This window comes from Musca domestica, unplaced genomic scaffold (assembly GCF_030504385.1).
Source record: "Musca domestica strain aabys unplaced genomic scaffold, Musca_domestica.polishedcontigs.V.1.1 27, whole genome shotgun sequence".
Taxonomy (NCBI): domain Eukaryota; kingdom Metazoa; phylum Arthropoda; class Insecta; order Diptera; family Muscidae; genus Musca; species Musca domestica.
Window position 1 is genome coordinate 10,822,847 of NW_026712286.1, and position 24,457 is coordinate 10,847,303.

Genomic DNA, 24,457 nt, shown 5'->3' on the forward strand with positions numbered 1-24,457 from the left:
ATGGCGTTTTCCCCAAAATATTAGCCAAATTTGAAAAAGTCCCAAAAAATAATATTTTTAAGAAATGTCATTTGAGTTACCAAATTTAAATTCTCAATTTAATGGTATAATAATTGCGTCTACAGATACAATTTGTTTGGAGACTAAGAGTGAAATTCGATGGGGAATATTTGTTTCATTGGCACCAACGTCCTAAAATGACATCTTCCCCAAAATATTAGCGAAATTTGAAAAAGACCCAAAAAAACAATATTTTTAATAAATGCCATTTAAGTTAACAAACTTAAAATCACTATTTAATGGTATAAGAATTGCATCTACAGATACAATTTGTTTAGAGACTAGGGGTAAAATTCGATGAGGAATATTTGTTTCATTGGCACCAAAGGACTAAAATTACGTTTTCCCAAAAATATTAGCGAAATTTAAAAAAGACCCAAAAAACCAAATTAATGAGAAATTTTGATTTTTCGCCAAATTTAAATTAATAATTTACTAGTATAATAATCGAAGCTGGAGATTTACTTTGTTCAGAGACTAGGTGTGAAATTCGATAAGGAATATTTGTTCCATTGGCAACAAACGCCTAAAATGATGTTTTCCGGAAAATATTAGCGAATCTTGAAAAAGTCCCAAAAAATAAAATGCATAAGAAATTTTTTTTTATAACCCAATTTAAATTAACAATTTACCGGTATAAAAATCGCAGCTAGAGATTTACTTTTTTCAGAGACTAGGTGTGAAATTCGATAAGGAATATTTGTTCCTTTGGCAATAAGCTACTAAAATGATGTTTTCCCAAAAATATTTGCGAAATTTGAAAAAGCCCCAAAAAAGCTAAATCTGATTTAAATACCCAAAAAATGTTTTGATGATTTATTGGCATAAATTATGAGTCTAGATGTTTTGTTTCTTCATAGGCTTGTTGTGAAATACCATGGAGAATATGTTTTCCATGGAATGTGTTCATCTAATATGAAGAGATTTGGAAAGAATCCCCAAAAAGGTCCAAAAACTAAAATGGAAGAATTCCGTTTTAAGTCAAATTTTGATACATGATTTACTTGGAGAAACATGGCATTTAGGACTTTACTTTGTTCGGAGACATATGATAAAATTCAATGGAAAATATATTTTCCATTGACGCATTTTCAATAAAATAACAATTCATGGTTTTTTTGGGAGTTAAAAAAAATAAATAAATGTTAGGATTCTTGCTTCCATACTAAAATTGTAATGGGTTATTTATTGGCGTAAAAAACGCTCGTAGAGATTTCGTTTGAGTGACAACATTTAGCGAAATTTGATGGAGAATATTTTCTTCTTTGACAGTGATGCGATAAATTGAATATTTTTTTGGAGATGTGGTACAAATTGCGGAAAAGGGCAAAAAATGATATATTTTTTATAGCCAAATTTTTATTTATAATTTTTCGATATAAATATTACATGTAGAGATTTCATTTGTTTGTCAACCTTTAGCAAAATTTGATGGGGAATAATTTCTTCTTTGACAGCAACCAATAAAATGAGTATTTTTGGGAGATTTGGTACAAATTGCGGAAAAGGGCAAAAAAGTGATATATTTTTTATAGGCAAATTTTTATTTATAATTTTTCGATATAAATATTGCATTTAGAGATTTTGTTTGTTTGACTTCCTCTAGTTAAATTTGATGGAGAATAATTTCTTCTTTGATAGCGAACCGATAAAATTAGTATTTTTGGGAGATTTGGGACCAACTAAGGAAAAGGTCAAAAAATGATGTTATTTGTTATAGAGAAATCATTACGTATTTTTTGAAATACGCGTCACTTTTAGATATTCCTTTGGTTTAGAGACTTTGAGTGAAATTCAGTGGAGAATATTTTCTCCAATGCTCTGATGTGACGTCTTCTGGAAAATTTCATCTTAATTTCGAAAAAACTTAAAAAATATTAACTGACCAATTTTGATATGCACATCAAATTTTTAGCTAAAATAAAAAAATGGGAGGTCTTGCGAATAATTGAAAAAAAAAATTATCAAATGTAAATTTATGACGGAAAAAATGTTTCAAAATGTGTCGCATCAGTAACATAAATTACAATTTCTTTTTTATGACTCATACGCCAATGGGTACGATGTTAAAAAATCTCCATAAAATACACCGAAGAGAACCCACCAAACAAATGTTTTATTAAATCAATTTAGTTTGAAATCTTACCGGCATTTATCCGCCGTTATGTTTACAAAACAAATCAACACGTAGTTTTTGAATGTGTTTCAAGAGAGCTCCACATCTCCCCATTACACCCACTCAAACAAAACAAAACCATGAGAACTCTCTTTGCCGCTATTCTACTCTCTGTTTATATTTTCACATAGAACTCGCCAATAAGGCCGTTATAAACATGTTGCTGGGTTTTTTTACAACTGTGTGTTTGCCTCTCTCTCTCTCTCCCGACTCTTTAAAGAGTTTTCGTCTCTTCAATAGAGCCGTTGTAATATTTTCTCTTAACTAAACAAAATAACGGGTACGCAATGATGGCAATTGCCATTCAGGAAACCATAAATTCTTCCTTTAACCGTTTCCTTTACTGTTTTCTTCATAACCCTGATTTGGTTGTTTTCCTTACTCAATGGCTGGCAATTTCCGTTTCCGGTTGCGTTGCAAAAGCCATTTGGAACTTTCATAGGGACAGGGTCAAGGGGAATTTATTATAAAATAAAAAGAAAAAAAAAATAATAAAATACATTTTTTTGGAACACAATTTTTGAAAAAAAAAAAATAAATAACAAAAAAAAAATATATATAAATATTCTAAATAAAAATCTACATGGCCTCTTTTTTGAAATAAAATCCCAAATTTGATAAAATATTAGATAAATTTAAAAATTTTGTGAAATATTAAACATGTTCTAAAAATTTTTAATATTTTTTAAAATTTTCAAAAATCTATAACTGATAGTCAGAAATTTTGGAAAAATATTAATTTTAAAATTTCTGAAAAAATTGTGTGAATTATTTTTTGGAAAAAATATGAAAAACTCAAATATATGAAAATTTTCAAATAATATTCTTATATTTTGCAGAATCTACATAGAACTTAAAAAACTTCTAACATGTTTCTAAAAAAGAAAATTGAAAAATATCAGTAAAATAATTTTTAACATTATTTTGAAAATTTTCAAAAAAAAAAAAAAAATAAATAAATAAAAATGGACACAAAATTAAAAATGTTTAAAAAAAATTGAAAAATTCAAATATATGAAAAATTTCCAAAATATCCGTCTGTTTTCAAAATATTACATAGAACTTGAAAAACTTTAACATTTTTACCAAAAAAAATCCAAATTTTTCAAAAATGATGCTTAGAAAAAGTATCAGTAAAAAAAATCTTAGCATTTTTTTTTTTGAAAATTTTGAAAAATGTTCGAAAAGTTTTCTGAAAAAACAAAAAATAACTCAACATTTAAAAATTATTGCAAAGAAGTCTAAAAGCCCCGGAATTTTATTTTGGAAATTTTTAATTTAAAATGAAAATTAATTTTTTTGGAAAAAAAATTTAAAAATAATTAGAAAAATTAAAAAAAGACATCATTACAAAGACCTCTAGGCCTCTAAGATCTATAGTATTCTTCACAACGATCTAAGCTCCATGCATTTGATGAAAAATATTTCATTGGCCCGCAAAATTTTATAGAGAATCTTTGTAATTTTTTTTTTGGAAAATTTTATTAAAAATTCTGCTCTGTTCCACAATGTGCAAAATTGTTCCACTTATCAATATGACACCCCCAAGATTATTTAAAAAATCTATTTAAAAAAGAACCCAATTTAATTTTCTTTGAACAAACCACCCAATTCCTTTCAATACCTTCCAATTTGAAATTTATTCCCCGTTTCTCTTTTATTTCCCTAATTAATTTTCTTTTCTCTGTTCCCTACAGAAAAAATGTAAACAAACCCATACTCCCACACAATACGTACGTTGGGAGAGAGAGAGAGACAGACACACACACAATTGGGGAAGAGAGATAACGGCCCATCCAAACCCCACTATGCAATTCTCATAATATCCACTCTCTTTCTCTCTCGCTCTGGGTTATTGCAAAATGTAAACAAACTGCATTGGCCGCATTATAACACACCATACCACCCACCCACCACACCACCCACCCCATTCATAGATGACGATGTTGCTCGTGTCGTATGATTGTTGTTGTTCTTACTGTTGCTGGTCGGTTTATCAACAACACATGTTGCTCTTTGCACAAAATGCCGGTTAGAATATTTCGTATGCAGTAGCAGAGGGAAATTCCTGTTGCCCTCTTCGGTTAAATTTGTCTTCGAGTGTGAGCAACAGTAGTCTATGGATGCATGTTGCTCTCATGGCACAACAAGTTGAGAATAGAATTGTGTGAGGGAAATGAAACGAAATGAATGCTATGCCGTTTTGTGTTCAGTTTGGACGGCGACGTCCTAACGAGTAGATCGTGACGGTTTCGTGTGCTCGTGTTATTAGGTGCAGGTGATTAAGAAGAACGGGGAAAAAATTGTGAAAATAAATTCAAAATTTCTGGTGGTCATCATCACAAAAAAAAAAAAAAATAAAGAAGAAGGTGCTAATCATAAAAGCAAACAACAAAAAAAATTTGTTATATATAAAGTGAGAGAAACAAAAAAAAAAAAAAAAAAAAAAAAATGAAAATACAAAAATAAATAATGAAATAAATCTGTGTTTATTATGATTTTGATACTCAAAAGCAAGAGCAGACCCCTTTTAATGCCCTTGATATCAAAAGGAAAATGTAAAAATAAATTAAAGAAAAAATTAATAAAATAAAACAGATTTTTTCAAAGAGAAAAAAATTGCTGAAAATTACAAAATGTTTTCAATGAAAAAGTACTCAATGAAAATTGACGACAAGTGGTTGTAATTTTGAAATGTTCATCAAAAAGGCAATTTGTTTGAAAATCTTTTGCTAACTTAAATACGGTTCCCACCCATGCACATTAAAAAATTTTATGAAATAAAAAAAAAAAAAAAAAACTAAAAATATCTCACAAAAATTCGGTTCACATGTAAAAAGTGGGAACAAAAAAAAAAAAAAAAAAGAAAAACATGCGAGACATAATGGCCATAGTCATCTCATCTCCATCATCATCATTATTAATATATTTTTTTTTTGGTTTGGTTGACGCCAAATAAATTGTGTGAATGAATTTCGATTTGTTTTATTTTCATTTTGAGAGGTTATGGAAGAGGAAAAAATTATTTTTTTTTTCGAAAAATAGATTTTTAATTTTTTTTTGTAATTTTTTTAATTTGAAAATTAAGAAAAAATTCACAATTTCTCTAAATTTTATAAAAAAAAAATATCGTCACCACCAGCAATCACAGGCTTTGGAAAGTGAATATCGAAAACAAAAATAAAAAAAAAAAATAAAAATTTGAGTTACTTGATAAATTTGCCAAAATCTCCGGTACTTTATAGGCCACATTAATATATTTAATTCATTAGTTCAAAGAAAACACACTTACTTTTCACAATCGAGTTGATTTCTAAAGAACCCATGCCGATTTTCAAAGTTATGGTCACGAGAAAATCATAACCGAAACTAGGTCGATTTTTAAAGTATTTAAGACACTTTGATGTCTTTTCCAATAACTTTGGTTATTAAAATTAAAACATCTATACGCAAAATCAAAGTCTAGATATTCTCCTTTAAAAATTTTGCTTTTTCAAAAAAATATGCCACTTAGTTGCCAAGTTATCGTCCATAGAAAACGAATACAAAAACTAAGGTATAAGTGCAACAAATTTGGTAAGACACTCATTTCACCGATATCTCGGGCATTTGTCAAGTCTCATAACAAAAAAGGGTAGAAATTAGAACAACAGTTTTTCCTCTTACAGGAACAAATTATTTTATTAAAATATACCGATTACTTCAAAAGTTATGACCCATAGAAAACAATTACTGAAATTAAGAGAAAAGTGCCAAAAAATTGGTAACTTTTGTATTTTAACTATAACTCTGATATTTATCTATGCACTTGATTTTATTTTATCAAAATTTTATAGAAGAAGGGCTTAGCTTTCAGTATCATGTTAAATCATCCAGATATACCGATTACTTCAAAAGTTATGGTCTCTAGAAAACGATTACTTAAAATAAGTCAAAAATTTCAAATTAAAGGTTATGGCATAAATTTCTAAATATCTCGGGAATTTTAATAGGTATTGGCAAATATTTCATAGTTTTTAGAGAATATATGATTATCTTTCAAAATAATTCTACCTCATACCAAAATAACGACTACTTCGAAAGTTATGACCATTAGAAAACGGTTACTTAAAAAATACTAAAAGTTTCAAAAATTGAGTAACTTGGGTAATTTGCCGATAACTTGGGTATGTTGTCAGCCATATGAGAATACCTTTTTGGAATATGAAAGTCGCGATAATAGCCTTTGAAAATCCGGTAAAAAGATTTAGAAATACCGATTACTTCAAAAGTTATGGTCTCCAGAAAACGATTACTGAAAATTAGTCAAACATTTCCAAATTGAGGTTATGACATACATTTCAAAATATCTCTGGAATTTGACCAGATATTGCAAAATATTTTATAATAGTCGTAGAATAAATTAATATCTTTCAAAATAATTTTATTTTATGTTAAAATACTGACTACTTTAAAAGTTATGACCTTTAGAAAACGGTTACTTAAAAAATCCTAATAGTTTAGGAAATTGTGCAACTAGAGTATTTTGACGATAACTCTGACATTTTTTCAGACTCATAAGAATTTTTTTCTAGCATCTGAAAGGGTACATACTTTCCTTTTAAAATCCGCTAAAATCATTTAAAAATACCGATTACTTTTAAAGTTATGGTCCCCAGAAAACGATTACTGAAAACAAGTCAAAAATTTCAAAATTTAGGTTGTGGCATATATTTTAAAATATTTCTGGTATTTGAATAGATATTGGAAAATATTTTATAGAAGTCAGAGAATGGAGGGATATTTTTCACAATCACGTAATTTAAAATTGAAATACCAACTACTTCAAAAGTTATGGTCCTTAAAAAACGGTTACTTAAATAATCACAATAGTCTAGGAAATTGTGTAACTACAATATTTTGACGATAACTCAGGTATTTTTTCAGCCACATAAGAATATCTTTTTGGAATTTGAAAGCTGCGATGATAGCCTTTCAAAATCCGGTAAAAAATCGGAAATACCGATTACTTTTAAAGTTATGGTCTCCAGAACACGATTACTTTAAATAATTCACAAATGTCAAAATTGAGGTTATGGCATACATTTCTAAATATCTCAGGAATTTGAATAGATATTGTAAAATTTTTTATAGTAGTCAGAGAAAATAGAGGTCTCTTTCAAGTTCATGTTCTTTCATACCAAAATACTGACTACTTCAAAAGTTATGGCCCTTAGAAAACGGTTACTTAAAAAATGCTAAGAAATTTAAAAATTAAGTAAGTAGGGTATTTTGGCGATAACTCAGATATGTTGTTAGTCATATAAAAATATCTCTTTAGAATATGAAAGCCTATATATTTATCTTTCAAAATCCGGTAAATCATTTAGAAATACCAATTACTTTTAAAGTTAGGATCTCTAGAAAACGATTACCGAAAATTTGTCAAAAATGTTGACATTGAGGCTATGACATAAATTTCCTGATATCTTTGGTATTTGGCTAGATATTAGAAAATATTTTACAGTACTCGAAGAAAATAACAATATCTTTCAGAATTGCAAAGTCCTAGACTAATCCATTAACTATTTAAAAAGTTTTGGTCTTTCGAACATGATTGCAGAAAAATGACCAAATTTTTCAAAATGTGGGTAACTTGAGTATATTGCCGATATCTCCAATGTTTATTTATCTAGATGCAGTTATTTTGACATGAGTTGAAGGGCAAGATGCGTATCTTTCATAATCAAGTAAAATAATTTTATTACACCGTCTATGTGTAAAGTTATAGTGTCTTGAAATTGATTATAGGAAAAATATGGGGTATTCCAAAAATGAGGTTATTTTATAAATTCCTGCATAACTTTGGTATTCGGAGAGATATTTGAAAATGTTTTGTAGCCGTGGGAGATTGGAGTTACTTCTTTCAAAATCAAGTAAATTATTTGGGATACATTAATTACTTGAAAAGTTATGGCCCTTGCAAAATGTTTGCGGAAAAATTACAAAAAATTTTGAAAATTGAGTAACTTTGATATTTTGGATATTTGGTTATCAATGTCCCCATAGTTATTGATTAATTTAAAGGTTGGAAATTCATCTTTCTGAATTAAATATTTTTGTCCAGGTAGAACACCCTTTTCAAATGTTATGAACCATTCATTATCGGCTTCAGTATCGGACAAAAATATATTTGTTTGTAGTCCAGTGTATTTCCTCCGCAATATCGCCTAAATTTGTGCAATCAAAACAAAATACATGAAGAAACAACAAAATAGTTTTGAAAAAAAAAAAATGTTGTTTATAATATTCTTGTGTGTCTGTCTGTCTTGCCATCGGAAAGGAAATAATGAATAATCAATCAATAAAATGAAATTCATAAGTATTATTTCGATGAATTTCGGGAAGAAATATTGGCATATATTGCGAAATTTTGTTTATGAAGAATTGATGTCATAATATTTATATTGGATGGAATATATCTCAAAGAGTACTTAAGTGAGAAAAATTAAAAAAAATAGAAAAAATATTTTCCAAAAATTATAAATCTGGGAAAACTGTAGATTTTTCGAAACGCATATTTTGAAAATGATCAAAATGGCTATAAATTGGATTTCTTTTTATTTTTTTGTAGGTTTAATGTTGCCTTCCATGTAAAACCATAGAGGACCCTAAATCAGATTTTTTAATATTTTTAAAAATATCCTCCTTACACCTCCCAATAAATTTTCAAAATTGAATCATTTCAAATCATGCGTCAATGTGATGTTCATTTTAATATTCACTTTCTTTTTCATGTTTTTGTGATCTGCTTGTTTCTTGTTGGGCTTATTAAAAATTGCCTGTCTATTTTAGAAGAATGAAAACAAAATACAACAACCACAAAAAAATATAAAAGATTTTCATTTCAAATTCCGTCTGTCTTTCATTAATCTTCCTGAAATTCTGTCCCCCTCTTTTTCAAAAATTCAAAGAAATATTAAAAAATATTTGAAAAAAAAAAATATTATATTAACAAATATTTGTGTTAATAACAAAACACGCGTGTGACATTTGTTGTTGTATGAATACAAAATAATTTTCCCAAATAAAAAAAAAAATAAAATTTATTTTTAATTTTTTTATAGAGAAAAAAAATCGTATCAAAATACGGTCAAGTTTGTGAGTGAGTGTGAATTATTGTGTGCTGCAGAGAGGCTTTTTTACTCTTTAAAAAAAAAAGAAATGTGTGTGAAAATTTGAGAAAAAAGTAGAAACATATAAAATATCAAAACAAAGAAGGATACATTATTGGCCGGCAACTGTTGAGGTATTGCGGGTAAGTTTAATATTCTGTAACCTATTATAAAGATATAAAGGAACAAGATTTTGGTTCTGATACAAAATTACATTCCCAAAAAAAAATTAAACAATAATAGCCTTCCAAATGTCGGAGATATCGCCTAAATATATAAACTACCAAATTTCTAAATATTATAGACTGTTTTTGATGGTCATCTTATGTTGGCCATAACTCCTAAAGTAGTAGTGATATTTTATTGAAATTTCCAGATTTTGAAAGAATACTAGGCAGTCCTAAAATTTCTAAGGAGTCATATAGTTATATCTCTTTAAATACCAGAGATATCACCCAAATATACAAAATACCAAATTATTACATTTTTTGTCCCACTTTCAGTACTCATGTACATTTAGCCATATCTCCCGAACTAAATGCTATATTTTATTGAAATAAATTGATCTGGAGAGAGGAATAGCATGCCTTTAAAGTTGTTATGAGTCACATTGTTGTAGCTTCTCAAATGCCGGAGATATCGTACAAATGAAGAAGTTTTCCCGTTTCCCAAATTTTTTAGACCATTTTGCGTACTCATCTTGTATTGGTCATATCTCCTCAAGGAATAGTAGCATTTTATTGAAATGACAAGATTTCAAGAGAGCAATAAGCTGTCTTCAACTTCGAAAGAAGTCGCATTGCTGTAGCTATACGATTTCCAGAGATATCTGTCAAATATTCAAGTTACCAAAGCATTAACTTTTTTGATATATTCTTGGTACTTATCAAGTGTGGGTCATATCTTCTAAAGTATTTGCAATATCTATGAAGTTAAGTGATTTCTAAGGATGACTACTCTATCTTCAAATGAACAAGAGGTCACATTGCCACATTTTCACAAATTTCAGAGATATCAGCCAAATATAAAAATTACCAAATTATGAACTTTTTTGGTCTATTTTAGGTAATCAGCTTGCGTTGGTTATATCTCCCAAAGTATTCAACATATATTCATGAAGCAAAGTGATTTCTAAAGAAGACAATGCTGTCTTCAAATGGACAAGAAGTCGCTTTGCTGTAGTCTCACAAATTTCGGAGATATCAGCAAAATAAAGAAGTTACCAATTTGTTGGGCTTGTTGGTCAATTTTCGCTGCACATCTTCCGTGGGCCATAACTTCAAAAGTAACAGGTCTATTTAGGTGAAATGAAATATAGTTTAAAAACAAGAGGTGCAGATTATAAGAAAATACGAACCAAACTGATATGACTGTAAAATTGACGAGTTATCGGCAAAATACACATGTGCTCAAAATTTTGAAATTCACATTATTTTTATGTCGTCATTTTGTGGTGATCATAACTTGATAACTAATTGGTGTAGCTTATTAAAATTACATTTTTTTGAAAGAAAAACGCGTGATGTTCTATAAAAAATATTTTTTTGGACATAGCTTATAAAATACCAGGGATATGGCTTAAATTAACAGGTACTCAAATATTTTACATTTCTTGGTAATTTTTCGAAATTGTTTTCCAGAGGTCATAACTTTGAAAGTAGTTGGGTTATCTTCATGAAATAACTTGGATTTGAAAACAGAAGAATGCAGCTCTCTTTTCGTGAGACAATATCTTCATATTGTTGTGAATATATTGGATTTATGGGTAAAAATATACATATACCTAGTTTTTTTTTAATAATTTGCTAATTTTTCTTTATCGTTTTTAAGAGAGCATAACTCCTAAAGTAAGTGGTTTATATCCACGATAATTTGGAATTCGATAGTAGAATGTTAGAGTTCTCAATCAATGAAAATATATCTCAATAAAATTGCAGAAATATCCAAGTTATGGGCAAAAATGTACACCTGCTTAATTTTTCTACAGTTTGCCTAGTTTTTGGTTACTTATTTCGAGAGGCCATAACTTGGCAAGTAATTGGTGTATCTTCATGAAATAACTTGATTTGGAAAGTAAAATGTTAAAGTTAATTATTTCTAAGTAAATATTGGGGGTGCGATTCCAAAAATATCCGAGTTATGGGTAAACATATATTTTTACTTAATTTTAAGGCAGTGTACCTGAGTTTGCGTTATTTCAGTCCAGAGACCATAACTTGGAAAATAGTTGGGTTATATTCATGTAATAACTTGATTTTGAAAGCAGATGAATGTAGCTTCCTTTTCGTAAAACAATACCTTTATATTGTTGTGAATTTATTGGAGTTATGGGTAAAAATATACATATACCTAGATTTTTTAAATATTTGATAATTTTTCGTTATGGTTTTTAAGAGAGCATAACTCCGAAAGTAATTGGTTTATATTCATGAAATTAACTGATTTTGAAAGTAGAACGTTAATATTTATTATTTCTAAATAAATATCTGGGTGCACGTCCAAAAATATCCGAGTTATGGGTAAAAATATATTTGTACTTAATTTCTATGTATTTTGCTAGATTTTTTGTTATTCCTTTCGAAAGACCATAACTTGGAAAGTAGTTGGGTTATCTTCATGAAATAACTTGATTTGGAAAGCAGGTGAATGTAGCTCCCGTTTTGCAAAACAATATTTACATATTGTTCTGAATATATCGGAGTTATGGGTAAAAATGTACACATACCCAATTTTCTCAATTATTTGCTAATTTTTCGTCATCGCTTTTAAGGGAGCATAACTCCGAAAGTAATTTGTTTATATTCATGAAATTACTTGATTTTGAAAGTAGAACGTTAGTATTTATTATTTCTAAATAAATATCTGGGTGCACATCCAAAAATATCCGAGTTATGGGTAAAAATATATGAGTACTTAATTTCCATGCAGTGTACCTGATTTTGCGTTATTTCAGTCGAGAGACCATAACTTGGAAAGTAGTGGGGCTATCTTTATAAAATAACTTGATTTTGAAAGCAGATGAACGTAGTTTTCTTTTCGTAAAACAATATCCTCATACTCATGTGAATATATTGGAGTTATGGGTAAAAATATACACATATCTACGTTTTTTAATAATTTTCTAATTTTTCGTTATTGTTTTTAAGAGACCATAACTCAGAAACTAGTTATGTTATCTTCATGAAATAACTTAATTTTGAAAGCAGAAAAATAAAGTTCTTGATTTTTAGAAAAAAATTGTCATATAATTGCTAAAATATACGAGTTATGGGTAAAAAATGCTACTACTTCAAATTTGTAATTTTAGGTTTATTTTTTTGTTATGAATTTCTAGAGGCCATAACTTTGAAAAAAATTCTTTGTCTGCCTAGAATTTTTTGATTTTGAAAGCTTAACATCCAACTTCAATTTTTTTTGAAAAAAAAAAACAGGGCTGATAAAGAAAACTTATAAAAATATATTCTTGGTTAAATGGCGCCCAATCTTTTTTGGGCGTATATAAGTCTTTCTCCTCTTGCAAATCTCTTCGGACTCTAGAAGACCTATCTGAGTATCAACTCTCAGTCTCTCTCTCTCTCTCTTGGCATTTTGCTTTCTTAGTATTTCCTTCAAAATTTCTCTCTAAACTTCCCCATTTTGACCCACATTGCCATACAAAAACCCACATGCATGGCCATGCGTTTCATAATTTGAATTTCAAATATTTTCTGCGTGTTTGAAAATAATAATAATAAAAGCAACCAAAACAAATTCCATGAAAATGCGACTGTCACCCCTCCCCAAAAAAAAAATACAAAATTCTGTTCTATTCGTAAGTTCGAGGGTGCGGGTGCTCTCGCGCTTCCATTTGATGGAGGGAAAGGTTAATTTTTTTTGTATATTTTTTTATACATTTATTAGCTGTTTTATGGGACCAAAGGAGCCAAGGCAAATTAACTCAACGATCAAATAGAAAATACAACAACAATAAAAACGTTAATAAGGAACTTATTTTAATAATAAAAATGTAGAGGAACAATGCGCAAAATTTTTTCGAAAAAATATTTTTTGGTTTGTCATTTCATGTTTCGCCGTTCATTAACAATGGAATTTATGGCCTTGGAGAGGGAGAAGGGGTGGCAATAAAAATTGTTTTTTTTTTTTTTTTTTGTGGGTATCTGCACTAAAAATCGGTTAATGGTAGGTGTTAACCTTAATGAAGTGCCAGAGAAAGCAAAATTTTCTTTTTTTTTGGGATTGGCAGAAAATAAAAGTGTGAGAGAACTTTAGGGGGGATCACGAGTATCGGAATGGAGGTTAATAAATATAGGGTATTTTTAAAAATTGTGCTTGGAATTCCCTAAATAAAAGATAGGCTATAATATAAAACCATTGTCTTTGTCTTGATCAGATTTATGGAATTTCATTCCATAAATCCTTTTTTTAACACATTCGCAATAATGGTGCTAATTAATTTTACCACAGAAATCGATCATAAAAGCAATATCAACAACAACAACAAATTAAAATCCCAATAAAAAGTTGATGCTGATGCTGATGCTGGAACAACAATGGTTTGGTTCATTTTCAGTTTATACCCAAAACGCCCATAATTTTTCATTTTCGGGGAAAATTGTCAATGGAAAAGTTGTTCCTCATCAAATTTCACTATGGGCCTCCAAGGAAATAAAATAGATAACTGTTAAAATGATCAAGAAAATACAGATAACAATTTGGGTAATAAAGTAGACATATATTTTTGTTTAATTTTTTTGGGACAGTTTTCAATTGATGGCAATAACTTCCCAAATTTGGCATTTTTGGGGAAAATTGTTGGAGGAAATTATATTCCTTATCGAAATTCATTATGGGTTAACGAACAAAAGAAATCGATATCTATATTATTTATCGAAAAAATATCGATACTAATCTGGATAATAAAGAGAAAATGTATTTTAGTAGCAATTTAGATTTGGTGTCAAAAACTCCCAATATTTGTCATTTTTGGGGAAAGCCTCCAATGGAAAAAATATTGCTCATCGAATTTCACTATAGGTCACCAAAGAAATAAAATCGATTTCTGTATTATTTATCGATAAAATATCGACAATAATTTGTATAGTAAAGAAAAAATATATTTTCCTTTAACTTTTTTTGACAGTTTTCAATTGAGGGCAATAACTTCCCGAATTTCGCATTTTGGCGGAAGTAATCAGAGGAAAAAATATTCCTTATCGAAATTCATTATGGGTCCCCACACAAAAGAAATGGATATCTATATTATTTCTCTTTAAAATATCGATATTAATCAGGGTAATAAAGGGAAAATTTATTTTTGTAGCAATTTAGATTTGGTGCCGAAAACTCCCAAAATTTATCATTTTTGGGGAAAGACTCCAATGGAAAAAATATTCCTCATCGAATACCACTACAGGTTGCCAAAGAAATAAAATCCATAACTTTTAAAATGATCAAGAAAATGTCGATAACAATTTGTGTAATAAAGTAAAAGTATATTTTTGTTTATTTTTTGTTTTGAGAAAATTTTAAGTTTATGGCAATAAATCCCCGAATTTGACATTTTTGGGGAAAGTTGTTGGAGGAAATTATATTCCTTATCGAAATTCATTATGGGTCCCCATACAAAAGAAATCGATATCTATATTATTTATCCAAAAAATATCGATAATAATCAAGGTAATAAAGGGAAAATGTATTTTTGTAGCAATTTAGATTTGGTGCCGAAAACTCCCAATATTTGTCATTTTCGGGGAAAGCCATTAATGGAAAAAATATTGCTCACAAAATTTTACTATGGGTCACCGACCACAAGAAATCTATATCTATGCTATATATCGTGAAAAAATCAGAAGAGTTTTGAATATTTTAAATAGAAAAAAACATTAATGAGTTTTTATGTCAAATTTTGAAGGCATTCGACTCAGTGCCCTTATCGCCCTTAATTTCTCATTTTAGAGTTGAGATGTGAATGGAAAAAATATTCCCCATCGAATTTCACTATGGGTCACTGATCACAAAAAGTCTGTATTTTTAGTACATATCTCTAAAGATTGGCAAAGATTTGAGTATATAATACTGAAAAAAATTATGATTTTTTATGTTCAAATTTTAAGGGCATCCGACTCAGTGCCCTTATCGCCCTTAATTTCTCATTTTAGAGTTGAGATGTGAATGGAAAAAAATATTCCCCATAGAATTTCACTGTGGGTCGCCGGCCACAAGAAATCCGTATTTTTGCTATATATAGCTAAAAATCGGAACAGACTTGAATATTTGAAATAGAAAAACATTTAATGAGTTTTTATGTCTTATTTTGAAGACTTTCGACTCAGTGACCATATCGCCCTTAATTTCTTATTTTAGAGTTGAGATGTCAATGAGAAAAATATTCCTCATCGAATTTCACTATGGGTCACCCGTCACAAGAAATCTGTATATTTACTAAATATCCCAAAAAATCATCTCAGATTTAAGTGTTATAGTAGAAAAAAAATTAATGAGTTTTTAAATTTAATTTTGAAGCCATTCGAGTCAGTGCCCAAATCGCCCTCAGTTCGACATTTTACGATAAATATGTCAATAGAGAAAATATTCCTCATCGAATTTCACTAAGGGTCACCGGCCACAAGAAGTCTGTATTTCTACTATAAATACCTAAAAATCGGCAAAAATTTTAGTATATAACCTAGAAAAAAATCTATAATTTTTTATATTTAAATTAAGGGCTTTCGATTCCGTGCCCCTATCGCCCTCAATTCATCATTTTAGAGTTAAGATGTCAATTGAAAAAATATTCCTCATCAAATTTCACTATGGGTCACCGGCCACAAGAAGACTATATTTTTACTATATATCCATAAAAATCGGCAAAGGTTTGAGTATATAACCTAGAAAAAAATCTTTGATTTTTTATGTTAAAATTTAAAGGCTTCCGACTCAGTGCCCATAGCGCCCTCAATTCGTCGTTTTAGTGTTAAGATGTCAATGGAAAAAATATTCCCCATCGAATTTCACTATGGGTCACCGGCCGCAAGAATTCCGTATCTCTCTTATAAATGCCTAAAAATCGGCACAAATTTTCGTGTATAATCTAGAGAAAAAAGCAAGTACTATAAACTATTAATTTTGAGGCCTTTCAACTGAGTACCCAAAACGCCATAAAGACGGCATTTTTGTGGATAGGCACTAAAGGAAATCTTGCTCTCCATCGAATTTCCCTATGGGTCACAGAACAAAAAAAATCTCTACCTCTTTTTAATATCTGGGAAATTATGATTTTAAATTGATAGTTTTAAAATTAAGTATTTTCTAGAAAATCATTAACTCAATCCGGCTGCTCGCTTCATCACATTTTTTTAAAAAGTCTACAATTTCCCGTTTCTTCAGGCCTTTTCCTCCCTCAATCCCTTCTCTTCTTACCCACAATCCATCATGGCTCATTGTATTTTTAAAAAATTATCTCAATGTTCGAAATGTATATTTTTTTTGGTTAATACTTGTCACACTTTTTTCATTATTTCGTCGCGCTCTTCTCTCTATTTTTCTTTATAATTAATAATTAATTTCGACATTTATTGGCTGAATGCGTTTGGCAAGAGTGTGAATTTTGAAAAAAAAAAAAAAAAAATAATAATAAATAAAACAGACAAAACATTTCAGGCTTATTAAATTCAATATGAAAATTAATTAAACAAATCCCCCCATCAACATGGCAAGCATCCGGGTGGGATGTAGTATATAAAGACTATGAAATAAATCGATATTGAAAAATAAATTTTCAAAACTATAGGAACTCAATTTGAAATATTTCGTAGACCATTAATAAATAATTATGTCAAAATTGTAAGAAATTAATGTGGAAATTCGAATTCAATAGGAATTGTTGAAAACAAAATTCTGGCAGACTTAAGAGAAGGGGATGGTATTGAAAAAAGTTTTTTTTTTTAGAGAAAAATATAATACACATTGAATTTTTTCTTTGAATATTGAAAAAAAAATTGTTTTGAAATTTTCTTAATTTTTTCATATTTGATTCAGAGTTGAAGTTTGACAACTAAGTTGTCAGTTTAGTAATTTATTGGCAATTAATCATCTGTCTTAATAAGATTAACACATTTCTCTAGTTGCAATTCAGGTGATTTTCTGAAACTGAACAATCGACAGAATTGTGTTCAAATCAAACAAAGTTGTTTCGACATCATTGCCCTGCCAGCCAGCAGCCGGTGGTGATGGTGGCGGTAATAAAAACAATAAAAACCAACGAGAGAGAGAGAGAGGGAGAGAGAAAACAAGTAGCCCCATTTGAGCGATCTTCAAAAGGTAATGATGCATTCAGGTGGGTCTACACTCGAAAATAAATGTTAGACCGAACGATTTTCAAGGGAATTTTCAGAAAAAATTTTTTTTTCAATTTTTTTTTGAAAAATTTTAAAAAATTCTTGTTTTAGGTGTTTGATCAAAAAAAAAAGAAAAACAAATTTTTTTTTCAAATATTTTTGAAAAAAAAAATATTTCAAAATATTTTGAAGAAATTCTCGTTTTAGATGTTTGATAAAAAAAATTCAATCCAAAAATTTTTTTTCAAATATTTTCAAAAAAAAAAAAAATATTTTCAAAATCCACGTTTTTTAGTTTTTCTCGATTTTTCCCCTCATGACCCTTATTTTCAGAAAAAAAAAAAAATCAAGTCAATTTTTTTTTTCGCAAAATTTTCAGAAATTCTGGTTTTAGATGTTTGATCAAAAAAAAAAAATCGGTCAAAAAATTTTTTTTCAAAATTTTTCGAAAAAAACATTTCAAAAAATTTTTAAAATCCTTTTTTTTTAGTTTTTCTCAAAAAAAAAATCGAAGTCAAATTTTTTTTTTTGGAAAATTTTCAGAAATTTTTTTTTCATATATTTAAAAAAAAATATTTCGAAATATTTTCAAAATCCACTTTTCTTAGTTTTTCTAGGCTTTGAAAGTCAAAAAAATTTTTTTTTGCAAAATTTCCAGAAATTCTAATTTTAGATGTTTGACCAAAAAAAAAAAAAAAAACAAAATCAATCCCATTTTTTTCAAAATTTGTCAATAAAATTTTTTTCAAATTATTTTCAAAATCCCTCGATTTTTTATAATTTTTCTCATTTTTCCCCCGTTCATGACCCTCCTCGACGCCTTGAGTGGCTGTTTTATGTCTCGTTTGCTCTAGTTTTTCCCACTGCACTGCTAATAATAAATTTGTGTGTGTAGTATTTATTAATAATTATGTTTTTCAAATACCATACGTGTGTGTGTTTGAGTGTGACTCATGTTTTGCCTTTTTGGGGGTTGTTTGTAAAATTTAATCGAAAATTATTGTAGCAATTTTTCAATTTGTTCAAAACGAAATTATGTTTTATTAATGAAAATTTAAAAAATTCAACCCAACTGAATTGGGAATTTTTAATTTGAAAATATGGCAATATTGTAGATTTTTGGGAGCAGAGAGGACTCTTCTTTCGAGCTCAATTTATCTTATTAAGATATCCTCAATAATTTTGAAGTTATGGCCCAAAGAAGATGGTTACCCAAAAACGGCAAAATTTGAGCCTTTTTCAGTGCATGTACTTATTTGGCTATAACTCTATTAATTTTTGAGCTACACCAATAAATATTGCATCAGTGAAAAGAGGAGACATATCTCCTCGTAAATAAGTTTATTTTTAGGGAGATATATTGATTAGTACCTCCGTGATGCCTCTTAATATGAGTAACTAATTTTTTATTCTCGTATCCCAAAAACGCTTTTTTGTTGATTTCTGATTCTTCAATATTTTCCGATTTGTACTAAGTGCAACACCAAGATGATCCGTCAACTTGAGAAGGAAGATCTCCCCTTTCAATATTTGTCAAAATCACAAAGATATTCAATCAGAATCCGAAGATATGACTCCGGGAGTGGAGTCATCAATTCATGTCTATGGACATTTAAAATTTTATTTTTTTTATTAAATTTTCTAATTTTTTTCGGGTGTTAAGATACGTAAATATGGCAACATTGCACATTTTTAAAAGCAGAAAGACTCCTCTTTTAATCACAATTTACTGAATTTAGATATTAGCCTTAACATTAAAGTTATGGCTCAAGGAAGGCTATTACCGAAAAAGCCCAAAATTCGGGCCATTTTCAGCGCATGTCCTCATTGGGCTATAACTCTGTTAATTTTTGAGCTCCATCAATAAATATTACATAGGTGTAAGGAGGAGACATATCTCCTCCTGATTGCATTAAAATTTTGTGAGATATTTTGATTCGTACCTCCGTGATGCCTTGTAGATTGAGTAATTACTTTTTTTTCCTCAAATACCATAAACACATTTTGTTGTTTTTGGTCCTTTAATATTTTCCAATATATACTAAGTGCAACAACAAGATGATCAGCTGGAGAAGGAAGATCTCCTCTTTCAGAATTTGTTAAAATCACAAAGATATTCAATCGGAGTTCGAAGATATGACTCCCAGAGTGGAGTCATCAATGCATGCCTGAGGACATTAAAAAATTTTATGTTTTTCTTAAATTTTAAAATTGTTTTAGGTGTTCAGATTTGAAAATATGTTAATATTGTACAGTATTTGAAAGCAGAGAGGCCTCCTCTTTCAATGTCAACGTTTTTCATTAAGATACCCTCATTACTTCTGAAGTTATGGTCCAAGCAAGGCGATTACCGAAAAAGGACAAATTTTGGGCTTTTTTCAGCGTTTGCCCTTATTTGTCTATAACTCTGTTATTTTTGGAGCTACGTTAATGAAATTTATGTCCATGTAAAGAGCAGAGTAGGAGGACATTTGTTTGGTAAAATTTCATCAGGGCCAGAGCTATGCCTCTTATTAAAAAATCCTAAATTAATGTTTTGACCTCCCAAATATTAACAAAATTTATTCTGTTCAGCCTAGATTTTTGCATTGTTTTTTTTTTTTTTTCAATTTTAGCATGTCCGAAACTCTGCCCGACCTTAACAAAAATGTTATCAAATGTTCGATAAATCGCTGATAAATTGCTTTTTCGAAGAAAACCCGCTATTCACTAATTGTTAAAAATCCCCACTGACAAGGCCCGGTAAACTGTTCGATAAATAAATGAAGATAACTATTTTTATATGGCTTATGGCAATGCATGGCCAGCCAGGTATCTATCTAGTTCCAGCCAATGTTTTGTAGATAAAAAATAAAATTATGAAATGCCTGTGATTTACTTTATTTATTTTTTCTATATTTCAGAATGAGCAGGCAATTTAAAAATATTTTATTAAGAAAATAAATATTTGAAAAAAAAAAAAAATCCGAATCAGCAGCTGATTCGTTTCGCCAAGATATCACTTACATACGTGCCTTTTCCTTCATTCCTCATTCACTCAAGTTTGTACGTTCGCCTAGATGACACCAACTAGTTGGAATTTCAGCAGCTACTTGTTGGGTTCCCTGCCACTGACACAGCTGTCTTCATGCTTGTTCACGCAGAGTGGCAGTTGTTGGCAGAGCTTTCAACAAAAGATAACAAACACACACATACACTTTTCAACAACAACAACAACGAGAAAAATCTAAAAATGAATTTTCCCCATTATTCATATTCAAATGGTTCATCTAATTTCCTTTAGAATACTCTCCGATCTCACAAAAAAAGAAGGGGAGGGGAGGCGCTTTCTAATGCGTATAGCAAAGATCCCCCTAGGCCAGCGATGTGAGAGACACATTGACCCTGAAAATCATGAATTTAATACAGAAAATATGCATCCCTAGCCCCCACCGGCGAGCGGCGAATGCAACGTCAACATTGCCCCATTGCCTCATAGAGGAGAGCAGCAAAGCGTCTGGGCTGAAATCTTGTAGATAAACAACGAAATCACACAAGTCAAATAAAAACTGAAACGATAGCTTGCGTTGGTATTGCATTTCGTGAAGATCGGAAAATATTTGGGGTCAAAACCCAAATGCAAAAAAACTTCTAGAAAAAATTTTAAACCCCTTTAATTAACTCTTTTAAAGAGGCATAACGTTGGTCCTGATCAGAGGATCTCATACAAAATGTAGTTAATCTGAAAGAAAAATATCTCCTCTTTACAATGACGCAACTTTCATTAACATAGCTCTGAAAGTAACAGAGATATAGCCAAATAAATGCATGCGCAGAAAAAGGCCCAAATTTTGTCATTTTTGGGTAATTGCCTTCTAGAGGCCATTATTTTGGAAGTAATCAGGTTATCTTAGTAGAGTGAAATGATTTTGAAAGAAGTGCCCTCTCTGCTTTCAAAAATGTACAATATCGCCAAGTTTTTCATTTTAATTGATTAAAAAATTACCCAAATTTGACAGAATATGTTTCAATTTAACAGGACCTTAGGCATAAATTGATGGCATCATTCACGGGGTCATATCTTGGAACTTAGATTGAATATCACTTTTATTTTGATATTTTTAGAAAGTGGAAATCATTCTCGTAATGAAACCGGATCAAGTTGGCAAAGCACTTGGTGGAGATCGAAAAAAATTAAGGCTCCAAATCAAAAAAAAAAAAAAAAAAAAAAAAAATAATAATAAAATAAAAATGGTTTATTTCTTTTAAAGAGCCATAACGTTGGTCCTGATCGGAGAATGTCATTTAAAATGCAATTAATCTGAAAGAAAAATATCTCCTCTCTACATTGATGTATCATTCATTAATGTAGCTCTAAAACTGACAGAGATATAGCCAAATAAGTGCATGCGCAGAAAAAGGCCCAATTTGTGTCATTTTTGGGTAATTGCCTTCTAGAGGCCATTACATGGTAAGTAATGAGGTTATCTTAGTAAAGTGAACAGATTTTGAAAGATGTGCCCTCTCTGCTTTCAAAAACGTACAATATTGCCAAGTTTTTCATTTTAATTGATTAAAAAATAACCCAAATTTGACAGAGAATGATTCAATTTAACAAGAGCTTAGGCATATAATGATGTCTTCATTCTCGGAGTCATATCTTGGGACTCAGATTGAATATCACTTTGATTTTGATAAATTTTGAAAATAGAGGTCTTCCTTCTCAATATTACAAATCAATTTGGCACTGCACTTGGTAGATATCGGAAAAAATTAAGGCTTCAAATCAAAAAAAAAAAAAAAAAAAAAGTTTATGTGATTTGAGAAAACACGTTTAATTGCTCATACTTAGGGGCATAATTTAGGTCCAGATCCGGGTAAATTATCAAAAATTTAATTATTTGTAAAGAAAAATGTCTCCTCTTTCCACCGATGTAACTTTCATTAATATATCTCGAAAATTAACCGAGATATCGACAAATAAGTACATGTACTGAAAAATGCCCACATTTTGGTCGTTTTTGGTAAATGCCCTCCTAGGGCCATAACTTTTGAAGTGTTGGGGATATTTTAAGAAAAAAACTTGAGATGGAAAATACCATATTTCTATATTTTCAAATGCTAATTATTAAAAAAAGTACAAATTCGAAAAAAATGTTGGAATTTTACAAGAACATAAGGATACACTGATGATTCCACTCAAGGAGTCATATCTTCGAACTCCGTTTGAATATCGCTATGATTTTGACATATTTTGAAAGAAAAGATCTTCCGCCTTAAGATGGTGGATCAACTCAGATAAAATAGGAATGGACAAAATTGGAATCAAAACCAACAAAAATCACTTATGGGTCTTGAGAAAACATTTTTAACTACTGATTTTAAGGGCATAATTTAGATTAGATAAGGGACATAATTTAGATTCTAATCCGCATAACTTACCAAATGTTGATAACAACCATAAGAAAAATGTCTCCTCTTTACGCTGATGTAATTTTTATTGTTATGACTCTTAAAATCGCAGAGATATAGCCAAATAAGGCCAGGTGTTGAAAAATGTCCAAATTTTTGCATTTTTGAGTAATCATATTTCATAGGCCATAACTTGGGAATTTACCAGGGTATCTCAATAAATTTATCCATTTTAAATGAAAAGCCTTATATCAGTTCGAAAATATGCAAAGTTGCCATATTTTCGATTTGAAAATCCCATAGGAAAATGTGAACAAAACTTTGGAATTTTTGAATTTTGTTGTGGTTTTTTTAATTATTTATTCCAAAAGGCATAGCTTTGGTCCTGGATCGGAGTACCTACTCAAAAATCGACTTATTTTGAAAGAAAAATATGTTATCTTTACCCTGGAATTATTGGTATTGATTTAGCTCGAAAAATTTTAGAGCTACAGCCAAAGGGAGACTGGTGCAGAAATGTGCTCAGATTTTGTCCTTTTTGGGTTATTGTCTTCCCGAGGCCATAACTTGTGAATTTATTGGAGGATATCAATAAAGTAACTAAATATGTTGAAAGGAGCCTCCTAGCTTTTCAAAAATATAAAATAATGATATATTTTTATATTCCAAAGTATTTAAAAGAATTGAGAAAAAAATAATACAATTTTTGAATTTTACATTTTTTTTATATTTTTTTAAATTACTTATTCTCAGAGCCATAGTATTTTCCCAAACCGGATAATCTCATCAAAAATTGATTTATTTTTAAGAAAGTAATATCTCCCCTCTACATCGATACAAATAACATTGATATACCTCAACAAATCCCAGAGATATAGCCCGATGTCGACATATGTATACTGAAATATGCCCATATTTTGGGCATTTTTGGGTAATCTTTTTCAGTGACCATAACTTCTAAAGTATTTGATGTATTCTCGCAGAGTAAATTATTTTGGAAACTAAAGTCTTTTTCCTTTCTCAAAATAGTACAATGTTGCCATATTGTACACTTATATTGGCCCTAAAATTAAAATATATCCCAGACAGGATCCGATATGATAAAATCGTTAGTTCAAGATAATGATTCTACACAAGGGGTAATATCTTGGGAGTTTGGATAGATAAAGCTATACAAGGGTCATTATTTGAAAGAGGAAGTCTTTCCCTTCCTTCTGAGTAGCTAAATATTTTCCAGGCATAAAAATATGGAAAAATATTTAAGGATCAAAATCGACCAAAAATGTCGTTTGGCATTTTGAAGTTATTTGTACTCTAAGAGCCATATATGTATTTCTTAT

The 24,457-nt window shown here is 29.6% G+C and overlaps 1 protein-coding gene across 5 annotated transcripts in view; it reads left to right on the plus strand.

Annotated features, from left to right (window-relative positions):
* Positions 1–4,397: 4,397 nt before the first annotated feature.
* Positions 4,398–24,457, plus strand: part of LOC101893904 (adenylate cyclase type 2) — a 172,539-nt gene continuing 152,479 nt past the window's right edge. For 2 of the 5 annotated variants that reach the window (XM_059124069.1, XM_059124074.1), the window contains exons 1-2: positions 4,398–4,794; positions 9,343–9,533. The gene's annotated coding sequence lies outside the window, so the exon portion shown is untranslated. The remainder of the gene's footprint in view (positions 4,795–9,342; positions 9,534–24,457) is intronic. The other 3 variants (XM_059124071.1, XM_059124072.1, XM_059124073.1) reach the window with 3 other exon arrangements.